We start from the raw sequence: 17,129 nt of genomic DNA, 5'->3' as shown, positions 1-17,129 counted from the left end.
ATATTTGGGTTGAGAACCACACAGTTCAGATGAGTTTTGAGGTTCCTTTCAGTAGTATAGTTTATGTATAATTTCAAAATTCCCCCAGGGAATTCTTAGGTGAGCTTCTCCGTGTATAACAAAATCCAGCGAACATTTCCAAAGAGAAAGGAAAAGTGTCCACAGATTTACTATTCTTTTTTGTTGTTGTTGTTGTTGTTGTTAGGCATTTTAGGAGAAAACAGTGGCTGTTGACTTTGGCCCCTTGTGATGTTTCTCTAGGAAGGGTTCTGGGGCACATGCTACTCTAGTCTAATGAGTGATTTATAGATGATATCTCTCTTTCTCTTTCTCGGTTTCTTTGTCTCTGTCTCCCTGTCTCTCTCTCTCTCTCTCTCTCTCTCTCTCTCTCTCTCCTTTCTCTCTCTCTCTCTCTCTTTCTCTCTCTCTCTCTCTCTCTCTCTCACACACACACACACACACACACAAAGTATTTCATAAGTGGTGACCTAACTTTGCAGAGATCGTTTTCCTCATTCTGACCACCATCACCAGAATTTCCACCCCCATCAGGAACAGAACTGCATGTCTGTTGCTTTCTGCACTGCCACTGTCACCACCTGCCTTATCACCGTCTTCATTCTCATCACTATCCTTAGAGTCAGCAGCACCATTTTGATCAACGTCATTGTCTGTGCTTATACCGTCTTCCCTACCAATAGATCGACCGTCCCCATCAAAATTCACTCACCAAATACCAACATGTTTGCTACCCTCATGAATCCCCTACTCAAGAGGGTAAAGTCTGTGGGTTCTGTTTTTATAGGTTTATTAAGACAGACGATACCTTCGTGGCAGGTGGACACATGACAAACAATGAACAAACACAGACGTGAATATCAGCTACAGATATTCTGCCAAAAGAAGTAAATGTTTTGGGGTCACCTGCCTGAGTGTCTTGTTTTCACAAGGACCATACCAGGGCCTTTGTCCCTTCATTTGCACTGCTGCATTGTCTCCTAGTTTTGGACCTCTTGCTCCTAATCCCATTGTCCTCGAACGCAGGCGCCATCTTTATTGTGGACCTCCACTCCTCCTCCATAGATGATTAGAGGATTTCCTGGTTTGCTGGCAACATGCCTCAAGTATCAGTCTTGGATGGAGGCTTCTGCTTCCCTCTGGTGGTGTCACAACCTGGCTAACCGTTTCACTTCTCTTTCTTCTGGCTTCTAACTTTCTCTCTGCTGGCTGATCCTTGGAAAGAAGGTGAGCAAAACTCCAAAGCCCATGCTATGGCTTCTGTCTCCCAAGATGCTCCTAATAGCAGGGAAGCCAGAGACACAGAAGAAGCGTGTATGCTTCTTTCCCCTTTTTGTGTCTTCTTTGCTCTCCTTGCCATCCTTCTTCCCTCTCCCTTGTACCTCTCTCTCCTGGTGCCTTTTCCTTGCCTCCCTCTCTGTTCTTGGGACATCCTACCATACCTCTCGTTTCTCTACTACCTTCCTCTCCTCCTCATTCCCAGACTCAGCCCCCAAGTAATGCCTGCCCCTGGTCTCTGCTTGTCCTTGCATAGGCTCATACCTGTGAGAGCATAGATCTGCTTAAATGACCTATTTTCCTGCAGAGTCATGTGTCCCCATACGCTTAGCCTGTTGGAACTACCATCTATAGTTTGGGTAGTACCTGCACTTGAATTTGTAGTTGGAATGATTAGGGCAAGGATATATTACAGTGCAGCCATCTCTGAGTTTCCCTCCTTCTTTGTCTTTTTTTTTTTTTTTTTGCATTTTGAAAGAAATCAAATATATTTGACATAACCTTGTGTAAATATAAGGCATACAACATGTAAGTTGGGCACATTTATATACTGTAATATGATTGCCATTGTAGAGGTAATTAGCACCTGTATCACTGTTACATAATTATTCTTTCTTTTTGGCAGTTGGAATAATTAAGTTCTAGTCTCTGGTTATAGTACAACATTGTTGTCTATATTCACTCTACTGTGCCTTAAATCTCTATGGCTTATTTACTACTTGTTACTGGTTTGTACCCTTTAAACAGCAGCTGTTTTATCCCCCCACTCCATTCCCTGGTAACCACCATTTTACTCTCTGTTTTTATAGGTTTGGCTTCTTAGATTCCACATATAAGTGATATTACATAGTACAGTATTTTTTCTTCTGCTTTCATTGCACTTAACATAGTGTGCTCAAGGTTCATCTATGTTGCAAATGGCAGGAATTCTTTTTTTCTCATGGCTGAGTAAGATTCCACTGTGTACACATACTACATCTTCTGTATCCATTCATTGGTTGATGCACAGTCAGGCTGTCCCCACCCCCTTCCTTTTCCTTTTAGAGGCTGAGGGTGGTAGAGACTGTGGTAGGGTCTAGAAGACCAGACTTCTAGCCTTGGTTCCATGTTTATTTGCTGTGTGACTTGGGGATGTCACTTCGTGACTGAGCCCCAGTTTCCTCATCTATGATATAGGCTATAATAATACATGCCCTATTTTTTCTTAAAAGGGTGTTGTAAGACTCTAACTCCTAACTGGTGCTATGGAAGTGTAGGAGTTTATCATTGTGTCTGTGTGCTCAAATATTTTTATGTGCATTCTCGATTCCTAGCCCTTCCCCGACCCAGCCAGCTTCACTGCAGCCAACACTGATGGAGGACCTGTAGGGGGTCTTTGGAGAGACACTGAAGGGCACAGAAATAATCCATGCTCTGAGAGAGTTTACAAAGGGCTCATCAGGAATGCACATACGCAGACATCAAAGCATGAGTAAAACACTATCTCAAATGGCAACTCATTAGCACAGCACAGATCTATATGCAAATACGATGGGGCAAGGAGTCTGGGGAGAGCAAAGCCAGGTGGTGGCTCCTGGAAGGCTGCAGATATAACAGAAGGAACTTCTCCCCAAAGTTTCTGGGTCCCATACTTGACACAGGTGAACTGTGTGTCATCCTTCTGTGGGTCCAGCCACATGGCCCTGATCTTCTTTGTAGTCATAGGATGCAGTGGCTGACCTCACAGGGGATGTCATAAGCAGGAGAGGAGGTATAACTTGGTAGGCAGGGTAGGATGCATGTTTTTCAAAATCAGTCTGACAGAACCTGATCACAGGGGTGGAGGTGGGGGCTATACCCAGAGGCATGGACAGGGAGGATGAGGCAGGGAAATCTGTGCAAGGTTAGCATGGGGGCCACTGGCGTTTTCCTCCTGTTTTAGTGGGTTTGGGAAGTGACTACGATGAGAATAAACTACGTTTGCAGAGAGCCACATCCTGGTGGCGGGGGGAACGTGGAGGAAGGCTGAGGCACGGCGTGGGATCAGTTGAGCATCCTCCGGGCCGGTGGAGGTTTGTATCATAACTCAGCAGGGTCTGGAGAGACCAGGAAGATGGGGAGGAAATCACAAAATCAAGATCTCCAAACCTGGACAAATCCATAGTAACGTGTCTAGGGACTCAGAGTCCTGAACACAGATATTAACCAGGAGGGGGATCTTGGAAGGAAACATTTGTTTTCCAAGAACAACAACAGAAGAGCCAGCATTTTGTGAGGGACACTCAACCTCCGTGCACAGGAAGGGGGTGGGGAGGCCTGGCCTTTGGCCCCGGGGTAGCCTGGGAAGATTTGAAATGGGTGCCTTCTCACCTCTGCTCATTACCAAAATGGGCCTTCTAGATTGCGCTCAACATTTATGTTTCTCCCTCATTCGCCTTTTGTCCATATGAACGAACATTCCCCCCCTCTATTACCCCTTACGTTCACTGACTCTCCAAGTGCTTCCTGCAACAGAGACAAGGCTGGAAACAGACAAGGGGGAGGTAACGGAGTCCATTCTTGTCCATGAGGTCATATTAATCTAGCCAGAATCCACCAAATTTGGAAGAAGTGATATGCTTGGGGTGGGTGAAAATCACTTTTGTCCTATCTGTCAAAATTTATGTAGCTGTTTTGAGTAGAGAGACTGATATTGCAGGGGCTACTTTTGCTGTTCCCAGAAGCCTATGAGGGCATTAGCTTATGAGTCCTTCGCAGGCAAGGAGATGCTGTTAACTTCCAGCAAGTTATATCTTTTTAGGAAAGCAGGCTTAGAGCAAGCCTCATCTCCAAAACAGGAGTAATAAATGTCGTGGCAGGCTGTTGAAAGGAGTGGTGATGATATCGGATGTCTAGCATAGAGGCACACACAACACATGATAGCGGGTACTTTTACTGTTGTCGTTGTTGTTCATATGTGATGTGAATAGGGCGGCACAGTCGGCAATGAATCGGCCGACTCTTTCCTGCTGTTTCCCTTCACAGCCAGCATCTGCAGCGTTGGGGGAAACTGGACCCAGTTCCTTAAACCTGCGACGGCAGCCAGAAGCCCAGACATAGAGTCTGGGGAGAGGCGGGAACAGATGGCCTTTGCACTGTGTGCTGGGGGATTTCTGTTTCCTAGAGCATGGCTCCTTGGGGTGTCCCTAAACATAATGGTTGCATGTGTGAGACCTGTGGTGCAGTCCCTGGGAGAGTCAGCAGGAAGACTGCTCAGCCCCGCAGTGCAGGAGGGAGGTCTTGAAGGCGCCCATTTCCAGGGATAGACAGCAGATGTGGCAAAAGGAGACTTGAGTTTCACTATTGGCTTTGCCCCCATGAATCTGGGGTTGATTCATATCTTACCCTATTTTGCAAAACAGGATTTTGACGGGTTACAAGCAAAATCATAAATACAAAGGGATCATTTTTTAACAAAGGGTAAATAGAAAAGAACCCTGTGATTGGGGGACAGTAAGGAAGTGCAGGGGAAATGATGACAGTAGAAATGAAAAAATAAGAGTGATTAATGCAAGTGTGACAGATTTCCCTTTGAGCTTCCTGGTAGCCAAGGAAGGAAGGACTGTGGTTCATGTAATCCATGGAGATGAGCCATCTGTTTTGTCAGAGGACACAAACTTTTTCCTGTGGTTAAAGTATAATTGCAATGTAAAGGACAGAAACAATATAAGGGACGTATTTTTAGTAATGAGTTCATATAAAGTGCTGGAATGTTCTTTTCATAGCAATCTTTTAACTGCTTTTGGATAAAAGCTGAGGTTGCCACGTTAAACTGCAGTGCAAGGTGGATTGTAGTACAAAGTAATGTGTGGAAATTTCTGGTGAGTCAATGATCTAAAGAGAAAAGAGCAGAAATATCATTCATCTTTTAAGTCTCTCCATGGAATCCTTGGTTTGAGATCTCTTTTATCTACCAAACTGCATTTATTAAAGAATAGTTCATTTGATTTTCATTAACTGAAAATATATATAAATGCCTTAAGAAATTGGTGTTACCACACTGAACTATTAGAATTTCATCTTAAAAGCAAAGAAACTTGGCATTTTGGTTAGCTCAATGGCCCCTTAGAGGAAGATATTAATTCCATTAAGCCTTATAAATTATTAGAAGTTGTTCTCAGATACCTGCTACTGCCTCTCTAGAGATTCTGATTTGGTAACTGTGGTTTTGCAAAAGCTCCACGGGAAGACTCTCCCTCTGGCTTATGGTGTCCAGCCAGTTTCAGGTACTCTGCCCAGTCAGGACCACAGCACTTCTTGCTTCTTAGTTATCTAGAGGTGAGGCTTATATTAATCAGGTTCCTCCAGAGAAATAGAACCAATAAGACGTGTGTGTGTGTGTGTGTGTGTGTGTGTGTGTGTGTGTGTGTGTGTTATATTTATTATGAGGAATTGTTCCAAGTGATTATGGTAAGCTGATTTATGGTACCCAAGAGAGCTAATGGTATAAGTTCTAGTCCAAATGCCCATCAGGTTGGAGACCCAAGAAGAGCCCATTTCAGTTCCAGTCTGAGGGCAGGAAAAAAAAAAAACAATCAATGTCCCAGCTGAAACAAGCAGGCAGGAGAAGTTCCCTCTTAGTCAACCTTTTTGTTCTATTGAGGCTTTCAACTGATCGGATGGAGGGCCACCACATTAGGGGGGCAAACTGCTTTACTCAGTGTATCCATTCAAATTGTTAATCTCATCCCAAAACCACCCTCCAAACACACTCAGAATGCTGGCCAAATATCTGGGCACCCCGTGGCCAGTCAAGTTGACACATACAATTAGCCATCACAAGTGCTTGTGCTTTTAAGGTCCATAATCCTTTTTTGTAGTGGTATGAATAGTGTGTCCAAAAATAGGTATCCAAGCCCTAACTGTGGAACTTATGAATGCGATCTTATTTGGAAAAAGGGTCTTTGCAGATAGAATTAGGTAAGGATCTCAAGATAAGATCATCTTGGATGTTGGGTGGGCCCAAATCCAATTATTGGCTGAAAGATAATTGAGATCCACAGACACACAGGGAAGAAGACCAGGTGAAGGCAAAGGCTGTGAATGGAGGAATGCAGCTCCAAGCCAAGGTGAATGCTTGGGGCCCTCAGAACCTAAGGAAGGTTTTCCCCTTAGAACCTTCAGAGGGGGTGGAGGCCTGTTGGCAGCCCAATTCCAGACTTGTGGCTTTCACATCTGTGAGAGCATACATTTCTGCTGTTTCAGGCCACCCACTTTGTGGTAGTTTGTTATTACAGCCCTGGGGAATGAGTATACTCTTCCTCTGGGCAGGAAGTAACAAGCCAATGATCCAAGACGTGGGTCTCAGGTAGGCTTGTGGTTTGCTCTGTATCCCAGGAATCCACTTGGCATTTTCTAAGGTTGCTTGAAGTAGCCTTGTTCATTCCTTGATGCTGGGCTGTGGACTCCTCTGGAGGAGCCTTTTTGCAAGCATCCTCCTTCATGACCTCACCATGTCTGTGTCTGTTTCATGTTCTGCTTTTGCTTTAATGAAATCCGAAGAGACTGGAAGGGGCTCATCTTAGCACGCATGGTGGAAGGAGACCCAGTGTGGCTAAGAGCTGCTTTTCAATTCAGCAATTATTTCCCCACTTATACTTCTGTTCCCAAAGATAATTGTTGGTTTGATTAGGTGAAAGCTTCTTTCTTCCTTGATAAGGGGTAAATAAGGATAAAGTCTGTTAGCGTGTTTTAAAGGTTGCCCATATTTCATAATTCTTATGGTTGGCTTTGAGGAGAAAGGTAGTAAAACCACTCTCAATAATATCACTCAAAATATCTGAAAATAAAAGAACTTATAACCAGAGATATAAGTTGATAAATAATTAAATTGAGTTTTAAATGTAGCTAATGCTTCTTATGCGCTGTGTTCTTTGATAAGAGCATTACATGCTTTTTGTTTTTATCCTCACAACAATATGTGGTAAGACTAGCTTTAGCTCCATTTTATAGATGAGGAAACAGGTTCAGAGAGGTTAATAAGCTTCCCTAAGGTCACCTGGCATGAAGGGGTTAGACTCATTTCTTTCTGACTGCAAAGCTGTGCTCCTACTTCACTTTACTGAAACGTCCAAATTGAAGCTTGGGCTAGCATGGTCTAGAACATCATTTCTCAGAGCCTATACTCTAGAACCAGTGGTCTTTTTTTTTTTTTTTTTTTTTGAATCATGGTCTGGGGTGCCTGGGTGGTTCAGTTGGTTGAGTATCTGACTCTTGATTTTGGCTCAGGTCATGATCCCAGGGTCATGGGATTGAGTCTTGCGTCAGTCTCTGTGCTGAGTGTGAAGCCTGCTTAAGACTTTCTCTCTCTCTCCCTACCCCTCTCACTTGTTCTCTGTCTCTCAAATCAAAAAATAATAAAAATAAAAATAATTCATGGTCTAACAGACTTTAGAAACACTAATTATTAAGTTTTTCTGACCAATTAAAAGTTCTAAGAAGACTCTTAGTCTAAGAGCGAGGTTCCACTTTAACTCTTTCCCTCTGAACACTCATAGGTTGTTCATAGGTATGTTCCTAGGAATCCTGGGGAACCAGTGATCTGCAGAACATACCCTGGGAAACTCCATCCCAGATTACATACCTCTGGGCTGGGACAGGTAACACATCAGAATTTTTCTCTTGTCATTGCCTGGGACTGGAACAGTGAGTTACTTAGCAGTCCTGGATGATAGCTTTCTCATCTGTAAAGTATGGAGGTTGGACCCTAACTTCTCTGTCATAGCTTTAAAATGTTTGGGTCCACACATCAGCCAAGTGACAGTTAATGAATTTGTTCATTCTTTCCCCATTGTTGATGTTAGCTGAGGGACTTCTGTGGGGTCATTCACACTCTGATTGTGTCCAAATATCTCAGAGTAAAATTGTCCCACATCTGTCACTTCTTCAAGTTGTATGCTGAATGAGGTAGTACACTTAGCATGTGGATCCCTACTCTGTATCTGGGGCTGCCCTTTATCCTCGAGCCTGGTAATGTCACTGGGTTTTCTCTGAGTTCTCTTGCCCATGCCTCTCTGTGGAGCCTACATTGAGCTCCCTGATTTAGACTCTTGTCAAGAGGAGAGTACTTTACTCTCTCTTCCAGGGCCTGGAAACTTTTCACATGCTTTAAATATTTGCCTCTGGTCCTAGAATGATCTCCCCATCTTCTCTAAATACACAATAAACAATAAAGAAACACATTCTTTGCATCCCAGCCCAAATCTCACTTCCCTCATAGACCCTCCTTTATTCCTTAAGTGGATTCTTAGTCAACCTATAGTCAGGATTTTTCTCATTTGTTAGTTTTTCCTTCTTACTCTTGTGCCTCCTAAGGTGCCACATCCCCACTCCCCCTCTGAGAACTATAGTTTGTGTTTCCTGTGTATTCCCTGCAAACTCTAGTTTCGTGTTATATAAATAATAGATGCTCAGTAAATATCAGATTGATTGGCTGATTGATGCCAGATTATCCTTGCTCCCCCAGCCCCAGGGTCTTCTTGCAGCTGTGATCTACAGTGTAATAGCAGGACTTTTAGCTCACAGCTGTGTATAGTTCATGTGATCTTCCAGAACATTCTTTTCCCTCCTCATTCAGACCAACTCTGTCCTTCATCAGGTGGTGAGCTAATTACTCTTTGGGGCTATTTTGATAGTTTAGTGAATCCTCTCTGGTGACCAGAAAGTAAAAAGCAGGAAAAACCCAATGAGCTTTGTTGAGGATGGAGAACTTGTAGATTCCTGGTCACAGGGAGAAGGGTCACTGTCTACTCAGCCTTCAAGATGCCTTTCAGGGCAGATTTCTTTTTATTATTATCAGCAGTAATTTTTAAATGAACCAGAACTGTTGGTGTTTACATAGGGTTGGCTGTAGGTGAGGCCTTGCCCCATGTTGCCATTTTCTGGTCCCAGACATTTGTTTTTAATGGAGGTACAGCTGAAAGAGTAGGGTTTATATTTGATATCTTTATGGGCTTTTCGGTGCATGCTCTTTGATTGGTATTTAAATAGGCTGGAAAGAATGCAGCTTTTTATTCCTTTTTGTTTTAGGTAATGCTTCTCATTTTCAAAAATAGAAATAAAATAATTGATGCCACCTAAGTGCTGTGGTTTGAGTGAGGAACCTGAGATGGCATATGGCCATGTTCTAGACATGCATATGGGCCTGGTGAGACCATATGGACCTGGCAGACCTAGTGTTGGTCTGTTAGTGGATAAGTCTGACTCAGGGCTCAAAAACGGTGAAGAATATATGAAAATGTTATGGGAAGTGTTTTTGAATTGTTGTAGTAAGTTATTTTAAGACTCATGGTTAAAAAATGGAAATAGGGGCGCCTGGGTGGCTCAGTCGGTTAAGCGTCCGACTTTGGCTCAGGTCATGATCTCGCGGTCCGTGAGTTCGAGCCCCGCATCGGGCTCTGTGCTGACAGCTCAGAGCCTGGAGCCTGTTTTAGATTCTATGTCTCCCTCTCTCTCTGACTCTCCCGTGTTCATGCTCTCTCTCTGTCTCAAAAATAAATAAATGTTAAAAAAAAAAGGAAATAGAAGTGGTGGCTTTCTTTTGTTAAAGCCTAGAGTCATGTCTCTCTGAACTGGGGTAACATGTGCCATACTGGGGTTGGCTGGGACCTGGTGCTGGAGGGCAGTGGATAGGTTGACCATTGAATTTATCACCCAAAGTAGGGCTCTTTGAGGGTGGAAGAGCTCCCAGTGATTATGCCAGGACTGTCCTGAGTAACTGGGATATGTGGGTGCTCTTCCAGCTTGGCCATGGCTGCTCCTGAGGTTGTATGGGAAAGAGTGAGCAGAAGGGGAGAGGTGGAGAAGCAGGCAGAGGCAGTCAGCTTCTGGCACCTGGGGCTCATGGGCGGAGCTCTTCTTACCCAGTAAGAACTGGGGTCAGTGACATGTTGGCTCATAACACCTGTCGAGATCTGATTGTTACTTTTTCAGGAATTTTGCAAGGTAGTGGTTAAACTATTGATAGCTTGAAAATGGCCATGGTGGGCACTGTTTATACCATAGAAATCCACAAAGGTTATAAATCAACAGCCTCTCCATTAGTTGGTAAACATTTACCAGCACTGCACCAACAAAAGCCCAAGGATGTACACTTGAGTATAAAGGCAGAGTGGGGCCACTGATGTGTGCCATGGCTGGGGCAGGGTCCAACCTGAGGGTGTTTTGTGGTTCCTGCAGTAGGCATTAAAGGGGAATTGATCAGAGAGGGGCCAGGAATAATAATGTCTATGTCAGGGACTCTGAATGGATGCCACATCTGCTGCCTCTGATACAGAAATTTATTTCCTACGTCTTCCTACTTGCTGGCTCTGCTCCAGCCTCACTGGCCTCCTTGTTCTTCCTCCAGAATGCCAAGCCTTTTTCTATCTCAGGGACTCTCTGATTGCTCTTCCCTCTGCCTGGAAGACCTCTATCTACCCACAGAATTCACTCCCTCACTTCACTGGGATTTCTGTTCATATGTCCCCTCCTCGGACAGTCCTCCCTGTCCACCCTCTGTGAGGCATGCTCCCAGCAACTCTCTATGCCCTTCTCTTGTTTTTTCTCTAACAGTACCACCGGCTCCTGAGTCATGTATTTGTGTTCTTGTTTGATTATCTGTGTCCACACTACACTGGAAGCTCCATGAGGGCAAGGATTTGGCTTTGTGATACAGGTAGCACCTAGAAGGGGCATGGAATAGAGAGGCATGAAACCAGTATGTGTTAATGAATGAAAGAATGGGTCACACATACCAGACCTAATTTGTGGTGGCAACTGGATACAGACTGATGCTGAGTGGGCTCTGAGGCCCATTTGAGGACATTAAAAAGGATTCCTGTCATCCCATAGCGCTGTCTACATGGGTGGGGCTGGCAGCACATGTACCATATTATCCATTCCTGCTCTGGGTTTTCAGTTGCCCCTTCAGTTGCCAAAAAACATTTGGGAAAAGTCTAACTGTAGCTGGAATGGGGCTAGGTTGTATATAGGGGGTCCTAGCCTTTTGGAAGGCCCATTTTTCATCTACCCACCCATCCACGCACCCACTCACCCATGCATCCACCCATCTGTCCGTCTGTCCATCTGTCCGTCCATCCATCCATCCATCCATCCATCCAATGGATACCTATTGAGTATCACTATACTCTGCTGAGGGCAGGTGATTCAGTGGTGACCACACTGGTCTTGGCTCCATTGGCTTTGGCATGGTGAAGACTCAGAAGTTAGAGAGCTGTATGAGCTGAGAGGCACCCACAGAAGAAAAAGAGCGGGATGGACAGAGCCAACCAGAGGAAACTAATTTAGGCGGGGGTGGGGGGTGGGGGGGGAGGGCTGGTGGAGGGAGGGTGAGGGAAGGCGCCATTTGAGCTTAGACTTGAGGGCCAGGTTGGGGTTTGGCAGGTGGGGAGGACAGGTGAGAAACTTCTCAGGAGAGGGAAGGACAGGTCATCAGCCCCAAGGTAAGGAAACCCCAGCCTCTGTGGGGAACTGAGAGGAGGCCATTATGCATATAGTGGGAGGCAGGAGGCGCAGCTTATAGGGGATTTGTCAGCCATGTAAGTAGTTTGGATTTTATCCCGTATTTTTAAAGTCAGCAAACATTCATTCATGTGTAGAGTACATACCAAAACGGAATTAAAAACCATAAATGAATATAGAGCTAGACAAAGGAGAATGTGCATTTTGTAGTATCACTTTCCAGGCTCAGTATTGCTTCAGACAGGAAATTTACCCGTAAGCATAGGTAGGGATGAAGAGACTGATTAGCTTCTGTTGTTGGTGTCACACAGAGTCTCCCTGTGGGATCTAGGATGCGGCTGGTCTTGGGGATTCTGGTGCTGTTGGCATTTTGGTGAATAGCTTAACACTCACACACAGGTAAATGCTTATGCGTGGGAGTCCTTGAATCTGGTACAGAGTGTGCACACATGCGTGTGTACGTGTGCGTGTGTATCCCTCCCTCTGCCCTCTCAGGCACCGGCACGCGGGATAAGAACATGGGGGCAAATTCTGCTGCATCTATAGCTTCCCTTTCTCATAACTTCTTTAGTCCAGAGCCTTCTGCCCTTGTCGGCTAGTGGCTTGTGGTGCCATGCTCCACACTGACTTCTCAGTGTGCCTGAGCCTTTTGACATTAAAGGTCAGGAAGTAGGTGTGATGCTGATCTTCAAGCCCTAGCCTTAAGGCGAGTGAGATGTCATCAATTGTAACAGTTGACCTTCAATTATCTAGTGACTAGGAGGAGCAGAGGAAAGCATAAATAGATGAAAAGAGGCAGACTTTTGGGGTCATGGGATATAAGCAGACACACATGCTCACAGCGGGGCTCACTGTCCATCTTGATGCCTGGTTTGTGCTCTTCCCGCTGACTTTTCCTACGAGTTGTAAGGAGAGGCCTTCTTAGGTCACTACAGGTGAGTGACTCACAGATGATCAAGATTATATCATTTATAGCTCTTATTGTTGCACCTTCTCCTTGATCTCTGGGGTCATTGGACCTCTTCATGTTTGTATGGTACCGGGCATGTTAGTAAAACTTTCTGTGCCTTGGTTTCTTTATCTGTAGAATGGGGACAGTATTATGTATCTGTTCATGATAGACATCACCATAGCCTTGGTTCCTTGCATCCCTGGAGGGAACATGATTCCAACACAGGAAGGAAACAAATCAGTCCTGAGACCACAGTGCTGTGCCCCTCTGGAGGGGAGAGGCAGAGGGAGACAAGGGGGGGAGAAAGAAGTAAGGAAAGAAGGGATCTCGGTAAACCTCTTAGACTATGACAATGAGGCCAAAGTGAGCTTTTATGAGAACCACATTTGAGCCCTGGAATAAAAAATAAGAGCAACATACTTTAAAAATTATTTATGATTTTAAGCACATGAAAGGCGTATCATGTACCCAAGGAGGGCATAATGGGGAACAGCTGGCTAACATGTGTCTTGCCATTTCTGAGGATGTTCATAATTCTCTGATGTCCAAGAATAACAGTAATAACGAGGCCGCCGCTGAGCATATTAATGACAATAAAGAGGGTCGGGGTGCCTTTCCTGGATCCTGCTGGACACAAGGGAAGAAAGAGCCTGGCTTATTGGGTTTGGTGGGACCGAAAGGGAACTCCAGCCTGCTTCCTTCTTGGGGGATCATGGGGCCCTTCCACGGATCAAAGGTTGAAGGAAAGAGCCTGGATGGGGAGTGGGGGGAGTCAGGAAACCTGGGTTTCAGGCCTGGTTTCACCAGCGACTCTGGCAATTCCTTGTGTCTGAGTCTGTTTTCCTGTCTGTAAGGTAGTGATGCTAATGCTACTTGGCAAGCACACTTGCAGAGTGTTCATGGGGCCCGATGAAGTGGTGCCTACGGAAGTGCTGGGCACATTGCAAAGCATTCTGTTTTGGAAGGGTCATCACCAGCTTTGTGCTTCTTCAGCACTTGGCAAATCAACCACCAAGCTCAGTGCCTGCATCTAGGGGGTGCCCACGATGTTGAAATATAGAAACATCACGAGTGTTTCTTTTTCATTAAATGTTTAAAGCTGTACACTGTTGGACAGGACTTTCCAAGGCATTTAGTCCAGTTCTTTCTTTTATGATTTTTGAAGTGGGTCTGGAGCAGTGCATGGTCTAGGGCTAATGATCCCCCACTACCGAGTCAACCTGAGTACTCTTCCCAGTGCCCTGTGGATGATGAGATTTTCCATTCTGCCTGATGGGAAGAGGTGCTATTTTCAGTCCTTTTAGATGGTTCTTTCTCCAGGCTCAGCTAGGTCCCTCGCACCTGTGTGGTCAAATGGTCACAGGGGACCTTCTGCTGCTCTCTGGAGCTCCTTGTGAAGCTCTTTCCTCTGGGCTACCCTGTCCTGTGAACTCCATTTGCCTTGGCCTCCCCAGACTTCCAGCTCTGTCTCCTCAGCTCAGGGGTTCAATAGGCCCCACTTGTCTTCCCTTCCTGCCCCTTGGCTGAGAACCTCTGTCAAGGCAGTGAGCTGGAGCCATCCCAGGAGCCATCTTGCTTGTTTCCTGTCTCCTAGGAACTTTGTTGCCTGATAGCCAGTATCTTGAAAACCACAGTCTCTATCCATTGGGGCTGCTATAATGGAATACCATGGACGGGGTGGCTTATAAACAAGAAAGTGGGCGTGGAATTCTTTTTCAGAGTTCTGGAGGCTGGAAGTCTTAGACCAGGGTGCCATTGTGGTCAGGTGAAGGACCTCTTCCTCGTTCCTAGCTGGTCCTCGCATGGCAGAAGGGGCTCCACCCTCATGATCGAATCACTTCCCAAAGGCCCCACCTTCTAATATCATCATATTGGGCACTAAGGATTTCAAAATATGAGTTTTGGGAGAACACAGCAATCATTATTTCATGTTTTTTTGTTTGTTTTCGTCTGGGTGTCTTGGTTGTTTCTGATAGGGTAAATCTGGTCCATTTTACTCCATTGTAGTGGGAAGTGGGTATTCCCTAGTTCTCTCTTTAGAGGTGAAGAACCTGAGAGGGAGAGTGACTTGCCTAAAGTCACACAGCTCCTTGGTGTCAGCAAGGACCAGGACCCAGGTCATGCACTCAGTAGATGTTATTGTGTTCCTGCTGTGGACCAGGCACACAGGGTTTGGTCCCTGCTCTCCAGAAGTCTATAGTCAGTTAGGGAGACAGGCAAGTGAGCCAAGAATTAGAGAAGAACATGATAAACTTCATGACGCAGGCACTTGTTCACAGGGTACTGAAGAAGCATGACGAGAAGTGAGCAGCCAAGGAAGTTTTTCTGGGCAAGTTGATCCTTAAGCCTAGTGGTGAAGGAGAAGTAGGAGTAGTACAGATGAAAAGGAAGGGAAGAAGTTTCAGGAATAGGTACAATGCTCAGGCAGGGAGCAGGGTCCTTTGTCCTGTGAGCTTATGTGTCCCTGGCATTGTGCCATGGGTTCACCCACCTGTGTTTTATTGTGAGTACATGTCTGGCTCCATCCCCCACGAGCCCCTGAAGTCTGGGAAATCTCTTTCCAAAGTAAGTCAATCAGATCTTTCAGCCTGGACATGACCATGTGGGGTCTTGGTCAGTGCTGTGGAGTGGATGTTACTTTGATGTTTCTGGTGAGACTCTCCTCCACGTTTTACATTTTTCCTGGAGGCGGATGATACTGCTTTCAGTGATTTGGAGTACCCCCATCAGGAAACAGTCGAAAGGTATCCTGGGCCCATGCCTGGTCCCTCTGAAGACATACCATAGGTGCCTACTCCTTTTAGCCCGTTTCTCTAAGTGAGCTCTACCAGACCCACTGCAGGGTGAGGGTGAAGAACTACGTGGAGGTTCTCAGCTAACCTTCTGCCAGAACAAAGCCCTGACACAGTTGCTGGGTTATTAATCTGTACCTGTTGAATACGGGCATTCCTGGCCTCTGCCGAGGCTGGGCTCCCAAGTGCCTTTGCAGTTGGTGGGGACAGGGAGGGAAGCTGTTCAGCCAGCCAGAGTCTTTAGTATTTTAGCTTGACTCTCCAATCCCATTTATTTCTACCAGGCCTGTTACCTTGTGGCTGTTCCGTCCCCAGTCTGGGCTCCTCCAGTGGCAGCAACTGCCATCATCAATGCTGGTTTCCCCCCAAATTTATCATTCATTCATTCATTCATTAATTCATTAATTCATTCATTCATTCAAAGACAGGAAACAGTTTGGACGGTATCCTGCCTTCATGGAGATCATGGTTTGGTAAGGCAGCCGGACATTAATCAAATAATCATTCAAGTGAATGTAAAATTACAACTGCAGTAAGTGCTACGAAGGAGAGGAATTTGGGCCCATGAAATACTGTGAAGGTAGGACTTGACCTTGTCTGGAAGCCAGGAAGGACTTTCTTTAGGAAGTGATGATTAAGGGAGGCATCAAGTGTGAACAGAGTTGGCGGGGGGGCAGGGAGTAGATGCAGAGTGTCGAGGGCTCAGAATGTTGGGAAAACTGCAAGAGGGCCAGCAGTTGGGTGCAGTGAGCAGGGGACTATGGGGACTCCTGTGGGGTCCCATGGGCTGTGTTAAGAACTTTGTTCTTTATCATTAGAGCAATATAACCATTGAAGGCTTTTTCATAGGGAGGTTGAAGGCTTCCCAGACTAGGAGAGTCTGGGAAGGTAGTAATGGAGAGAAGTGGACAAAGAAGAAATACCCTGGTGGGTCTGAGTCTGTCATTCCAAGGCATCTGGAAGACAGAGTCCATCAGCTTCCCTCCTGTTTGGAAACTTTAATTTCCATGCACATGCCATTGAAAGACACATGGTGATGGGTATGATTAGCACATTGCAATCTCAGTGCAGGACACGTGCCTGGTCAGCACCTGCCCCAAATGACCTGTGAGATGTGTTCTGGGACTGCATGAGGGGGCCATTGCTCTGTCCCCATCCCTCCAGGCTCAAAGATTCCTGAGGGATGAGCTCTTTGCATTGCAGTGACCAATGTGTGCGGAGAGACTTGGCAGGATGCTTAAGAACTTAATGACAATGGAGGAATGATTATAAGTGGCACACTATTTTTTCCCCTCATGATAACTCACATTTTAGCAAACAAAGCAGTAGAGTAGAATAGTCAAGAACACAGGCTTTGCCAGGGGATTCAGATACTCCAGTTATTACCTGGTTTACACTATCTGGGTACTCCAAAGAAATCAGGCCATGTAACCCTTCTTCAATCCAGCTTGAACTTTTCTACTTTCTTGTTTGTCTAGAATGTCTTTGCCTGCATCTGTTCAAGCCTTATTCATTCAAACTATTCATAAGGTAATGTTAATAGAAGTGCGATCAAACAAGATAAAGCATGTGTAGAAAATGAAACAAATGCCCATCAATAGGGGAATGAC

At 45.4% G+C, this 17,129-nt stretch overlaps 1 protein-coding gene across 1 annotated transcript in view; it reads left to right on the top strand.

The window, feature by feature from the left end:
- ANO2 (anoctamin 2) overlaps nt 1-17,129 on the top strand; it is a 338,133-nt gene that overhangs the window by 83,255 nt on the left and 237,749 nt on the right. The window lies entirely within an intron of this gene.

Source organism: Acinonyx jubatus, chromosome B4, assembly GCF_027475565.1.
Source record: "Acinonyx jubatus isolate Ajub_Pintada_27869175 chromosome B4, VMU_Ajub_asm_v1.0, whole genome shotgun sequence".
Lineage (NCBI taxonomy): Eukaryota > Metazoa > Chordata > Mammalia > Carnivora > Felidae > Acinonyx > Acinonyx jubatus.
Note: the sequence above shows the minus strand (reverse complement) of the source record. Positions and strands in the feature narration are given on the sequence as shown.